This window comes from Eubalaena glacialis, chromosome 19 (assembly GCF_028564815.1).
Source record: "Eubalaena glacialis isolate mEubGla1 chromosome 19, mEubGla1.1.hap2.+ XY, whole genome shotgun sequence".
Lineage (NCBI taxonomy): Eukaryota > Metazoa > Chordata > Mammalia > Artiodactyla > Balaenidae > Eubalaena > Eubalaena glacialis.
The window spans coordinates 50,337,197-50,352,082 of record NC_083734.1 but is presented as its reverse complement, the minus strand read 5'-3'; positions in this window follow the sequence as shown (position 1 = coordinate 50,352,082).

The following is a 14,886-nucleotide window of genomic DNA, read 5'->3' as shown; positions in this document are numbered from 1 at the left end:
CAGAGCAGAGGCTGTTACCCAGACAAGCCCACCTCAGCTCCAGACCCCAGACGTCTGAGCACTGACGTTCAGATGCAGGTACAGAGCTTCCCAGTATTGAGTCCAGGCTGGGTCTCTACCCAGGACCCCACGTCCCCCCCTGTAGCTCCCAGGACTGAGGCCAGGTCTCTACCCAGGTCTCCACATCCATCTTGAAGTTCCCAGGACTGAGGCCGCGTCTCTACCCAGGTCTCCACGTTCTAGTGTACGCAGAACACAGTCAGGTCTAAATGTTCTCATTGTAGAGAGCATATGGTCAGGTTTAAACGTACTAAGTGTAGACAGGGCATGGAGACATCTAAATCTACTGTGTAGACAGAATTTGGCCAGGTTTAAACTACCTTAGGACTGCTAGGACGCACAGGTCACACACGTGGGGTCTCTCATCTCTGGATGAGACAGGGGGCTCACCGTCATGCGGGAACTGGGATGTACATTTCTTGGAGAATAAATCAACATCAGGCTCCACACTTCACCCACATCAGGAAACTGAACAAAATTTTTCTGTCATTAAACATTTCAGCATGCAAAACCAAAACGTTACCAATTTCTCTGGCCACGTGATGGTCAGGATCCAAGGGTAAGCCAGGAGTTTCTTGTAGTGCAGCCCAGTCTTCTGCAAGGACAGACCAGAAGTGGCCTGGTTCCAGCGCCCCAGGCTCCCCGCAGGAGGTGGCTGCACCGGAAGCCCAGGCAGGACAGTCCATCCCAGGGGTGATTCCGGGGAGCGCGCTCACAGCAGCCGAGAGCACCGCACTCAGGTCCTGCTTCCCGGCGGTGGGGGGGGGGGGGGTGGGGGCGCTGACAGCTCCTACAGCACCCAGCCAGGTGACTGCATGCACCAGTGCTGATGTCTGGGACAAGCACCACACCGTCTTCAAGGGGAGAACAAGGGGAGAGGTTGGGGCGCAGAAGCCATCCGGGCGGAGAACCCACGGGCCAAGCTCCTCCGGCACCAGCCCGTCTCCACCTGCCTGGCCACCCGGGGGCCCACATCCTCCACCCCCACCCCCACGTACAGGGTGCCTGCTCTGTCAAAAGCACAGGGTCTCACGTGAAGGAGACCCAGCGGGGGCTGTCACCCCCCCCCCACTCCTCATGCTGAGTCTGGGGAGAATGAACTCCCTTGACAGGGCGACGGGACCCTCCGAGGAAAGAGGTGGTGGCCCCATCCTAGTCGGGGCCTTGCTGAGCGATCGGAACACAGGAGCTAAGTTCAGGGCCTGGAGGCCAGGCAAACGGGAGGGGCACCCCCCAGCCCTGGCCAGGCTCTCCAACTGTGATGTTGTAGCTTAAAGGGGACCCAGGGCAGATGACTGAATGTAATGGGAGCCTAAGCTGGACCTTGAATGGGGCTTAAAGAAGGTATGAAGGATGTTACTGAGACAGTGCAGTGACTGGAAGACAGACTGCATTAGGACATCCTGCTCCATCCATTTAAATGCCCGAGATTTGTGACCTTCACATGGCTACGTAGGATTGTTTGAGCAGGTAGGTACTGACATATCTGGGGCCCAATGCAGCCTGCACCCAACTTGCAAGTGGTTCTGGCAAACACACAGGTGTGCGCACAGGCACGCACAGCACACACACTAACATATGCACGTGCACAGCACAAATACACGCACACACTAACAAATGAACACACATGCACATGCATGCATAGCACACATATGCACACGCACACACTAACGTGTACACGTGCAAATGCACACACGCACCTACACGTGCACATGCACAGCAAATGTATACACACAGGCACATGCACACGCACACGCACAGCACACACACACGGACTAAAGTGAATACTGTAAAGCGTTAATTCCTGAACACAAGTGGAGCTCATATATATTCTTCCCTTTTTCTTAGCTTTGATGTTTTTCAAAATAAAAAGTTTAAGAAAAAAGTTAATGGTAAATGATTTTTGATTCATAGGACTTTCTGAAGTTATTCCTTCAGATAATATCTATATTATAATTATAGAAAATTATATCTATATTATATTATTATAATAATAATATCTATATTAATGTAGATATTACATGTGTCCTTTGAGGGATGAATGGAGAAGCAAAACACGGTCCATCCATTCAATGGAATGTTATTCAGCCTAAAAAAGGAAGGCAATTCTGACACAGGCTACAGCATGGATGAACCTTGAGGGCATTATTCTCAGTGACATAAGCCAGACACAAAAGAACAAATAATGTTTGATCCACTCACACAAGGCCCCTAGAGCAGTCAGATCCATAGAGAGAGAAAGTAGGAGGGTGGGTGCCAGGGGTTGAGGGAGGGGGAATGGGGAGTAAGTGTTTAATGGGGACAGTTTCAGTTTTGCAAGATGAAAAAGTTCTGGAGGTAGATGGCAGTCGTGGTTGCACAACAGTGTGAATTACTTCATGACCCTGAAATGTGCATTTAAAAATGGTTAAGATGGTAAATTTTATGTTACGTGCATTTGACCACAATTTTTAAAACTTAAAAAAAAAACAGTAAATAGTCCATGAATGCAACAAGATGCACACTTTACTAATAACCCAGGGAATTAAAACCATGAGAAAAAATTATGCGTAGACCTACCAGACTGGCAGACATTAAAAACACGGTATCAAATATCAGCAGGATGTGGAGCAATGGGAAGCCTGGTACATGGCGGGCATGCAACCACTTCTGAAACAATCTGGCCTCAGATAGCGAAGTCCCTGCACACAGACCCACACTGCTGCTCCCAGTTAAACACAAACCCATGAGCACTGCACCAGGACACACAGTCATGGACTCTGCAGCCACAGGAGCCAAACCCAAAACGAACCTGAAGGACATCACAAGCGGATGTAGAAATGAACTATGCACACTCACACGAAGCATGCTCGTGTTCACCACAGTTTTCCAGCTGCCTTCCCGTAACTTACTCCCCTCAAAAGAAACCCAAAACCCTTGGCTTCGTACAGCCCCAGATGGGTGACAAGCCGGAGTTCTATTCACTCTTGGGGTGACCATCAGTGGGTGCCCCCCTGCATATGTGCGACATCATGAATGCATCTGTGAACTAACATGATCCTAATGAACTTGTGTGTGCCTTTCTCTTGTTGATCTGTCCTTGGCCCATCTTGTGTATGGGGCCCCCGCCAGAGAACCCAAGATGGGCAGAGAAAAAGATGTTCTCTCCTCTGCAGCGAGACCCTCCCTCGATATGTGGTCACCCCAGAAACCTGGTCAGCCCAGGTACCTGGTCACCCTGGATATCTGATTGGTTCCTCATCCTCCACCGCCCCCCCCCAGGTGATGTCTGATTGCAAGGATCCCGGTAGATCAGTTTAGCCAGAATCCCTGCTGACCCCCAATGTATACTCTTAGCAAGAGTCCATCTCTGCCCCCTCATTCTGCTCGTTGGCTGTAAACCCCTTGCCCACGCTGAATTCAGAATGGAGCCTGGTTCTATACAGAGGCTTCTTTTCCCCCATTGCAGTAGCTCCTGAATAAAATCTGTTTTTGCTGCCTTCATCACCATCTGGCTCTAGTTCTCTTTGAGAGAGGACACAGCAGGAAGAGAAGACAGCGGTCTACACACCAAAGAGGGAGGCCGCAGGAGAAACCAACCCTGCCAACACCTTGAACTCGGAGCTCCAGCCTCTGGGACCCATGAGACAATAAGTGCCTGTTGCTTAACCACCCAGTCTGTGGTGTTTGTTACAGCAGCCCCAGGAAACACAGACACCGTCCTCTGTGAGAGGTGGTGAAGAGCTGGGTTTGCACCTGAGCTCCACCACCAGCAAGCCACCCTTGGACCAGTTACCCCACCATCCGTGCCTTGGTTTCTCATCTGTAAAATAGGATTGGTAATAATGCCCATCTCAGAGTGTCGTAGGGTGGATTCCGTGAGCTAAAGTGTATGATGTACTCAGAACTGGGGCCCACAATAACCATGCAGCGTGTTGGCCATCACCCCAACATTCTGGACCCTCTCCTCTGGTGAGGAAGTGTTCCCTCTCGTCTGGGGGAGGCCCACCCACCGGTACCCTTTCCAGCTGTTAGAAACTCTTTGTTTACAGCTGTGGGGGATCAGAACTTGCCACCCCAAATATGCCACTTTGGCATAAGGGTTACTTTGAGTTGAGATGATTGAGAAGCAGCAAAAAGTCTGCCCTCGTCCATCTGCCTGATCCCTTTGTGAGGATGTCCCCCTCCCTTTCCTGTACCAGGAAGGGGAGAAAGAATCTTATCATCTGAGAAGGTACCGGCTTCAGTCTGCATAACCTCACTAAATCAGCTCTGTCTTCCATGATTTTCCCCTGTTTATTTACCTTCCCACAACTTCCTGTCCCTAGAAACTGAAACCTGTTTTCCTTTGTCTCGTCAGTTCTCCAGAAACTTATCACCCTTTGTTAACAGGCACACAAGTCCTTAAGTCCTTAAACTGTCTCTTTGTGTCTCTGCTTCTTTTTTGTGAAGGGCTCTGTAAACAGACATAATAAACCTTTTGCTCCTGTTAACCTGTTGTTTGTCAGTTTAATTTGCAGATCCCAGGTACAGAACATAAGAGGGTAGAGGAAAAGTTTTTCATGTCCTACACATCAAGTACACCAACAGCCAACCCCCCAATGTTCTTGTTCTGCCTCAGCAGCAACAGAGACCAACCCTCTACCCATCTATGAGACACTCAGCTAGCACCCCTGCCTACATCTTCTCTCACAGCCTGTCCCGAGGCTCTCTCAGCTCATGCCTTGTCTTATAAACGTCCCCCCAGGTGTGAGCGTGGGACCCCAGGCCACCTGGGGGGCATGTGACATTCAGGCTGCAAGTGTCCAGGTGGCTGGAGCTGTACTCTGCCACGCAGCACACACGGGAGTGATTCCATCCCTGTGCCATCAGCTACGATGGCGCACCCATCCCCCACGCAGATTTCTGAAACGCTTGTGGATCAGGGCCAGGGCTCAGACCCCAAAACCCCACCCTCAGGACTCTGCAGTGTGGGATGGCTGCATCCTAGGGACCCTAAGTAGGAGTGTGGTCAGCCCCGATGCAGGGACACACACCTCTGCTGTCCTTATTAGGAGAACAGGGGCAGGTCTGCACCCCTCTAGACCACCCACCCCACTGGGTCCCCTTCACAGCCAACTGGAGTATTGACTGGCATCTGTGTCCTTCTGTATCCTGAGTTGGGCCAGGTCTCAGTGATCCCAGACGCAGGGGCTCAGGTAACTCCCGGGATCTCATGGGGATTCCCCATTTGCTTTTAAGGGAAAACCACTAGGTTTCAAATGAAGGGAACCAGAACTCACCAACCCAAAATGTGCCCGTTTGGCATAAGGATTATTGTGAGGGGAAGGCCACTGAGAACCAGGAGACTCAGGAAACGCTCTAAGAACAGGGCACAAGCATTCTGTATGTAAAGGAAATTCACATTGATAAAGAAAATGCTCGGGCTTCCCTGGCAGCACAGTGGTTAAGAATCTGCCTGCCAACGCAGGGGACTCAGGTTCGAGCCCTGGTCCGGGAAGATCCCACATGCCGCTGAGCAACTAAGCCTGTGAGCCACAACTACTGAGCCCACACACCACAACTACTGAAGCCTGCGCACCTAGAGCCCGTGCTCCGCAACAAGAGAATCCACCGCAATGAGAAGCCCACACACCACAACAAAGAGTAGCCCCCGCTCGCCGCAACTAGAGAAAGCCCGCGCACAGCAACAAAGACCCAACGCAGCCAAAAATAAAGAAAGAAAGAAAAGAAAAAGAAAATGCCCATTTGTAGGGCCCTCTCCTTCTCCCATACCTGGACGAGGAGGCCGCTTAACAACTCTCATCAATAAAAAAGTCACCAACTTGAATCTGCATCACAAACCCCACTAAACACCCTTGTTCACTGTGCTTTCCTGGCCACCTTCCCATTAAATACTCCCCCCCAAACCCCTTCCTTCTGTCCAGCCCATGATAGTATTTAACTCCCCAGTTCTCACTGCCTCCTTGAGTAACATTGCTTTATAAACTCCCGCACCTACATACGTCATTCAAAAATTTTTTTTCTCTTGTTAGTCTGTCTTTTCTCATTTTAACTTCTGGGTTCCAGGTACTGGACCTGGAAGGGGAGAGGGCACCGGAGATGGCTGCCATCCATTGTGAAAGCCATACTGGCATCTTCAGGAATGGCGTGCGCCATTGGTAACCACAGCTACTGTTAGAAGTTAACTTACAACCTTACACTGCATAAACTATATTCACAATAAAGGCAGCAAATTCTCAAAACTCACCACTACTACTGTAGACCTCACTGGTTATCGTACTGCATGTACCACCATCCCTGCTTGCTCTTACCCCCTCCCACCCATAGTGTGTGTGGTGGAAACGCTCTCTGGGGTTCTTCCTGACTCCAAGTTCAGGAACATCACGTTGGAAACCTGAAACTGGCCACTGTGGAAATACTTGGGAACATCTACACCACAGAAACGGCAAATGCCACAACCCAGCCTCGGGTGACTGTTTTGTTGATGGTCTAGACTTAGAAAGTGATGGGGAAAGTGTGACTCGTGCAGACCAGGTGCACAGGTACGTGTCTGCGGTGCTGCACTGTAAAGACCGAGAGAACACTCTTCCGCCTCCGAAACACAGGACGCGATTCCACAGAGGCTGCTGACGTCAAGGAGGAAGGAGTGAGGTTCTACACACGTGGAGTTCTCCTTAATTACAAGAAAATACCAGGCAATGTCAGAACCACTCTCGTGTATCGACTACGGGACCATGGGTGATGGGGAAACAGGAGCCGGGCAAACATCCACAAAAGCATCCCATGAGGCCCTGGGCTCTCTGGAATCTATACCAGAGTCCTGTCCATGAGTATTTTTTGTGAATTGTGTGCTACACATCCTGTATATCAGTTTAGCTAATAAACGTATGTGCCCATATGTGCACCTTTTTGGGGAAGACCATTGATAATAGAGGATTGTGTGTTACCTGTTATTACATGATATCAGCATATTATCATCTCTGTTATCTGTGTACCACTCTCCTTCACATCAACTTATTTCATAAACTGTGCACGCATGCTGCCTCCTCTTTCCTTGGAGAGCGGGGTCCTGAGCATTGGCCAGCACGCTCCTGCCCCCGACCCCGTCACCAGCCCCTGGCAGAACCCGGACCCTGAAACATCGGCTGGACTCACACCCAAAACTCAGGTGTCCAGGGGTTTGGATTTTCCAGACCTTTACCTCAATTCCACAACTTGCCAAATTGGATAAACACGGCCACTTCGAACACTCAGATGTCAGCGAGGGCAGTGGGCAGAGCTCCTGTGAGATGGAGGAAGAGGAACACAGTGTGTCCGACCAGCAGGTCCACAGTTACGACCATGGTGAAGCTGGGCACCCTCACGTGAGAACAAGACAAGGATGCTGTTACTCCAGGATGTCTGCATCCGGGCACTGTCACCACAGGAGAAAGGGTCACCCCAACAGACCTCAGCCTCACTCATGCCTGAGTAAAGGAAGGAATAAAGGAAGGAAGGAAGGAAGGAAGGAATGGGTGGTGACCCGGCAGGGTGTCCACAGGGACCCAAGCCCTTCCCCCAGAGAAATTCCAGAGTCCCTCCCAACAGGGAGCTTGCCTGACACCTGCATTGCAGGCCCTCGGCACACTCCTTGACCCCAAACACAGGTTTGTTGAGTGAATGAACAAACGTCACCCCCACGTACAGTCACTAGAGCCCCTACGTTTTAAGACTGCCCCTGCACCTTAGAGGCACACAGACATTTCTGTCTACAGGGTCCAGTGTTCCTCCAGGAGAATCCAGCTAAAATGTGAACTTGAAAGTGGAAAGATCACCCCTTCCCTGTACCTACCTTGTACCTCCCTTAGGCCTGCCCACCTGCTCAGCATCCTCAAGTGCACACACCTGATTGATCTGCCTGTGACTAATATTAGCGGCAGTTGTTCCAGAAGTTGGGGGGTGGGGGTGACTGTTCTATCACTACACGTTGCTTTGCAATTTTAATCCTCAACTGAGTGAAATAATTCCTGGGGCCTCATCTATCTTGAGACAGAACAGAAAACATCCATCCACAGTGCAGACGGATTTGCAAAGCGGGCAGGAGAGCTCGGTTTCTACACAGCCCACCTGGGACTCACACTGGGCAGTGTAAGGGCAAATCTAAATTCAAACCTCCGGGCTTCATTCTCCGAGAATAAAGGACGACTTCCCCCTTTCCTTTCCTTAGGACACTTACTTTAGAAAACGTGGGAATTCCTTCTCTGTCTCTTTGAAGTGTGTGCACATCTTTTAAAGACGGACATGCCTCTGACACTCTCACATCTCAGAATGTTTCCTGCAGAACTGGGCGTGTCTCAGAAATGTAATGGAGGAAAAAACCCTGACTCCCAGCTCCAGGGAGGAGAATCTGATTCCAGCGGGGCCTGGCTCCAAACACAAACTCGCCTCCATCATGAAGAAATCAGGGATTGTTTTATCTGGAAACATGGATGGAGCAGGTGGTCTCCGCTCAGCTGCATAGAGGGTAAGACTCTTCCTTCTCTGCAGCCTCTCAGCGGGTCTGCCCCTGATGCCACCTGTGAGGCGCGCCCCACTGTGGTTTCATGCTGGTTCCAGAATAAACAGGGTCTTCTCTCCTATGTTTGTGGAATGTCCTCTCCCTCCTGGCACAGGTCAGGGTCTGAGTGACCCTCCCCCTCCTGTCACAGCCTAGGATCTGAGTGTCCCCTTCCTCCTGTCACAGCCCATTGCCTTTCGACAATGTTGAAGCTGACCTGAAGGTCCAGAAATCCCCTCACCCTCTGTGTCCGGGAAACAGCTTCCCGCAAAGACCCTTCCCCACAAAGACTCAGCTGAGACTCAGGGTCTCCCCTTTCCTGACCAGCCACACAGACCCAGTCCCTCCCTGGGCTCATCAGCCATCAGCCAGGAACTGACCCACTCCTTCCGAGGGTCAGTCAGAACAAGGGCTGGTTACACACACAATTCCATCCTCCCCGTCCCAGACTGCAGCCAACCACTGTCCTCTGCCTGGCAGAAGCCCTTCTCAGAGCACCTCCTGAGTCGGGGTCTCTGATCCACGTGCCGTCAGGCTACCTTTCAAGCCAACCTCACACCCGGGCCTTTATACTTGTGTTTGCACCCCTCCATGGAGAAATCTCCTTTGTCCCAACTATCCAGATGCTTGCAAACCTTGTTGGGAGTTATCCCTATTGTCATAGTGCCTGCTCGACAGCAACAGTCCTTCTCTATTCTTATATCCCCCCTCTACAGTAATAATCCTCCTCTATTGTTATATCCCACCTCTATGATAACAACCCCTCCCCAGAGAGTAATAATCCTCCTCTATTGCCATAGTCCCCCCTCTACAGTAACAGTCCCCCCTCTAGACTAACAGTCCCCCCTCTAGAGTAATAGTCTTCCTCTACTGTAATAGTCCCCCTCTACTGCCATAGTCCCCCCCTACAGTAACAGTCCCCCCTCTAGACTAACAGTCCCCCCTCTAGAGTAATAGTCTTCCTCTACTGTAATAGTCCCCCTCTATTGCCATAGTCCCCCCTCTACACTAATAGCTCCACTCTAGTGTCACAGTCCTCACTCTACAGTAATAGTCCTCTCTGTACTGTCATAGTTCCCCCTCTGCAGTCCTCTATTGTAAAAGTCCCGCTTCTTTTGTAATAGTCCCCTCTGTACAGTAATAGTCCCCCCTCTACAGCAATAGACCTCCATCTATTGTGACAGTCTCACCATACTATAATAGTCCCCTCTCAACAGGAATAGTTCTCCACTAGTGTAATAGTAAAAGTCCACTCTGGTAAAAGTCCACTCTCTACCGAAACAGTGTTGCCTCTACTGTAATAGTCGCCCTCTACAGAATGGTCCCCCTCTATGTAACAGTCCCCTTTATTATAAGTCCCCCCTCTATTGTCACAGTCCCTCCTCTACTGTAACAGCTCCCCACGTTATCATAGTCCCACCCATTGTAGAATCCCCCCTCTACAGTAAGAGTCCCCCCACGACAGTAGTAGTCTTTATTGTAAGAGTCCCCTCTTCACAGTAATATCCCCCCACATGGTCATAGCCCCCATTGATTGTCATATTCCCCCCTCTATCATATTAGTCACCTCTTTACAGTAATATTGCCCCTTGCACAGATACAGTCCTTCCTCTGCAGTAAGAGTCCCCCCTCTATTGGAATAGTCCCTCCCCCACTCTCATCCCCTTGTAATGGTCCCCCCTCCTCCTCACAATAATCCTCTTGAAATAAAAGTCTCCTTTCTAGCCCGGATTTGATTTTATTTCATAGGCCTCAAGGGACTGCAAGGGTGACATACAGCAAGACACTTATTGCAGGGTCCAGGCGTGGGTGGTGTAGAGGCACCTGTGGATGTATGTCCCCCATCATGTAGGGCACCTGTTGGTATGCCTGTGTCACCATCGCGGGGGCACCTGTGTGTGTGTCTGTCACCATTGTGGGGACACCTGTGGGTGTGTGTCTGCATCCCCATCACAGAGGAGACCTCTCCCCAAACACAAGTCACATGACACTAAGCGTGTCCTGTCTACTCCTGTCCCCATGTCCCCAGGCCTCTCCCCATAACTCAGGTCACCTGACCACTGAGTGTCCTGTCCTGTCCCACATCCCCCAGACCTCTGTTTCATCAGAATCTGGGTCACTTTGTAACAAGTCCCTCATCCTCCTATTTGCTCCCTCCCGAGGTCATGGGTTTGTCCATGGTGGGAGGAAAATCATCCCATCCCCGGGGACACCAATCCTGCACTTGCCAGGCACTCACCACCTCCCAGGTACACGGGTGTGGGTCACCCGTCCACTCCCTTGACTGCAGACCCCAGCTCTCTGGTTTCCAAGTACAGATTCAGGTGTGCTCAGCACTAGTGTAAACCCAGAACCGCCCAGGCGATCCCCACTCCCCAGTTGCAGCTCAACCTCCAGCCCTGGGCCAGTACCCCTGGGAGTAAGCTGGGTGCACCTGTGCACCCCGATGCCTTCCCCACCCAGCGCTTCCTCAGCTGTATCCACTCCATTCTTTGCCTTCTCCGTCAACATGGGACTCAGAGGGGCACTAGGAGAGGATTTCACAAAATGCAGCAGCTGCCAGAGGAGTTAAGGTTCCAGTCCCAACGACCCGCCTGGATGCTCCCAGGTGAAGGAGCGCATGGACGTGCACACAGCCGGCAAACCCACCCGACGTTCCCGTCCTCCTCCTCACCCGGCCTCCCGGCGAACGCTCAGCGGGCTCCTCAAACGCTTGCCAGGCTCCCCAAATGCTCACGGGGCCTCCTGAACGCTCACCGGGGACGCCAACTGCTCGCCAGTCTCCCCAAACGCTCAGCGGGCTCCCCCAATGTTCACTGGACCCCCCTGAACGCTCAGTGGGCTCCCCAAATGCTCACCCACACCGACCTGCCCGATGGCCCTGTCCCCGCAGCATAAGGACAGGACAGGAGACGACAGCCAACAAGTTCTTCCCCGACCCCGACCTGACCTACCGACTCGGCTGGCGGCACAGGAGACGGTGGACTTGTCACAGACCCAGTGAGCCGCAGCCCCGGGGCTCCTGCGGGCTTAGCGGCTCTGACCCAGCAAGGCGCCCACCTGCCCACCCGACCCCAGCCCCGACTCCCCCGCCACCCCGGCGCTGGCCAACAACGGAGCCGGCGAGTGGACGCCTCCCCCCGGGGGCCCCAGCCCTCCAGCCCCTCCTGCTGCCCCTCCAGCCCCCGCGTCCCAGGAAAGAAGGAGGAGCCGAGGCCTGAGGGGAGCGCGGACCACCCTCGACCCCCGCCCAACCTCGAGACTCTGAGTTCAGCCGTGCAGGCGGTAGCCACCGCGCGGTCCAGCTGCAGCTCCAGCCTCCTCGCTCAGTCTCTCACCGCGGGAGCCTCTGGCGCTTCCGCAAACGCTCTGGGCCGTGATTGGATGTGAAACACCCACTCCTGTGAGGGTGTGGGCGGGGCTGCCTCCCGCAGCTGACCTGCCCCAACCCCCCAACTCCGGAGGGGACCCCGCTGTGGGCACAGCACTGCCCCAGCTGGGGGGGAGTGTCCCCAGATCCTCACGCCAGACAGTCTGGAGGGACCAGACCCTCACAAGGGACGTGAGGGCTTTCTGAGTGTGACCATGGCATCCAGTAGTCAGATGGCGGCGTGTGAGGACGTCCTGGGTGTGACCTCGGGGTCCAATGGAATGTTCCCAAGATTATAGTTGATTATGTTGGTAAATAATATTCAATTTAAGCTCAGCTACAAGTTGCTTGACTTGTGTTCAGGCCTCTGATGGCCATAGCTGACTTACAGCATCCCCCAGAATTAAAAAATACCAAATGCATGAAACCAGTTATGTGTGAGCATAAGCTGATCTGATAGTCCATCCAGATGTCTTATTTAAGGGGAAAGAGTGGGCAATTTTGGGTGAGATGACCCTGAAGTAAGAACCAGATGCCAGATATCATTCATTTATAGAAATCCCCATGGTTCTTGGGCCCAGAAAAGGGGAGAGGCACGTTTGTGGACGGGTTGATGGTTTATCAAAGTTTTCTGATTAAGCTCTCTGGTTATCGGTTATGATAAGCATGTTGACCGGAAACGTTTGGACAAATTGTGGTATGTACAATTAATAAACATATGTTGGGAATTCCCTGGCAGTCCAGGGGTTAGGACTCCACGTTTTCACTGCTGAGGACCAGGTTTCAAGCCCTGGTTAGGGAAGTAAGATCCCACAAGCTGCACAGCGCGGCCAAAAAATAATAATAATAATTTTAAAAATAGGGACTTCCCTGGCGGCACAGTGGTTAAGAATCCGTCTGCCAATGCAGGGGACGTGGGTTCGAGCCCTGGTCCGGGAAGATCCCACATGCCACGGAGCAACTAAGCCCCTGTGCCACAACTAATGAGCCTGCGTGCCACAACTACTGAAGCCAGCGCACCTAGAGCCCGTGCTCCGCAAAGAGAAGCCACCACAAGGAGGGGCCCATGCACCAACAATATGGTATATCTCAAAAGCCAGAGAAGTATATAAATGGTTGAATATTCGATTTCAAGATTTAAAAAAAAAATGCTTCAGGCCCAAAATGAAGTTGTTAAAGTTCAAGATAAGAAAAGGACACTCTTCTCTCTTTGACCAGGGAGAGTACAAAAACTGTCTATCAAGAAAGACTTCACTGGATCACATTTATTACCTTGGTGAATTTTCTACAGGCCAAGTCTGACCTCTGAACTTGTAGACACAGAAACCTAGTGTTTCCAGCTCAAAGAGCAGATCCATCTTTCAGAGAAAAATATACACCATCTATCCATTGCATTCTGGTGTATAACACCAGAATGATCACTTACTTATCACTAATGAGAATTTAACTGTCATCCACATGATCAACTCTTCCTCTCCTGGTAGGCAAATATATATGATATCAGAAAAAGTATGTATGTATGTATTATTTCTCATTTGATTTTTATTATAGTAATATATAATAACATAAAATGTACCATTTAAACCACTTCTAAGTATAGAAAAAGTATTTAAACCTTGGAAATAGGTAAAAGAGATTGCTGGGTTTTCTTTCAGTGCAGTGCTGATCTTGACTTTGGGCTATTTTAAAATTCTGTAGGAGCAGAGATTAATTTACAGATTTCTGTCCATTAGTGATGCAAACAAAGTGTCTGGCAAAATAGAAAACCTCAAAACATTACAATGCATGGCCTTGTTGGACATTAACCAATTTTGTACCTAGCAGTTTTATTCTTATATAAATATCCCTTTGAACTGGTTTTAACATCTTACTGGTTCCCTTATTAATTAATTGTAAGTTGAATAAAATCTTTTTTTTAAACATCTTTATTAGAGTATAATTGCTTTACAATGGTGTGTCAGTTTCTGCTTTATAACACAGTGAATCAGTTATACATATACATATGTCCCCATATCTCCTCCCTCTTGCATCTCCCTCACTCCCACCCTCCCTATCCCACCCCTCTAGGTGGTCACAAAGCACTGAGCTGATCTCCCTGTGCTATGCGGCTGCTTCCCACTAGCTATCTATTTTACGTTTGGTAGCGTATATACACCCATGCCACTCTCTCACTTTGTCCCAGCTTACCCTTCCCCCTCCCCATATCCTCAAGTCCATTCTCTAGTAGGTCTGCATCTTTAGTCCCGTCTTGGCCCTAGGTTCTTCCGACCTTTTTTTTTTTTTTTTAGATTCCATATATATATGTGTTAGCATACGGTATTTGTTTTTCTCTTTCTGACTTACTTCACTCTGTATGACAGTCTCTAGGTCCATCCACCTCACTACAGATAACTCAGTTTCATTCCTTTTTATGGCTGAGTGATATTCCATTGAATAAAATCTTTGATAAGCATATTTTATATTTACATGAGTCATGATCTTACCTTGTTAAAAAAAAAAACCTAAGGTGAAATTCACATAAAATTAACCATTTTAAAGTGAAAAATTCAGTGGAAAATAGTATATTCACAATGTTGTACAACCATCACATGGATCTAGTTCCATAACTTTTTTTTTTTTTTTAATTTGGCTGCCTTGGGTCTTCATTGCTGCACGTGGGCTTTCACTAGTTGTGGCGAGCAGGGGCTACTCTTCGTTGTGGTGGCTTCTCTTGTTGGGGAGCACGGGCTCTAGGTGCGCGGGCTTCAGTAGTTGTGGCACGTGGGCTCAGTAGCTGTAGCTTCCGGGCTCTAGAGCACAGGCTCAGTAGTTGTGGCACACGGGCTTAGTTTCTCCGCAGCATGTGGGATCTTCCCGGACCAGGGCTCAAACCCCTGCATTGTCCCCTGCATTGGCAGGCGGATTCTTAACCACTGCACCACCAGGGAAGTCCCTCCAT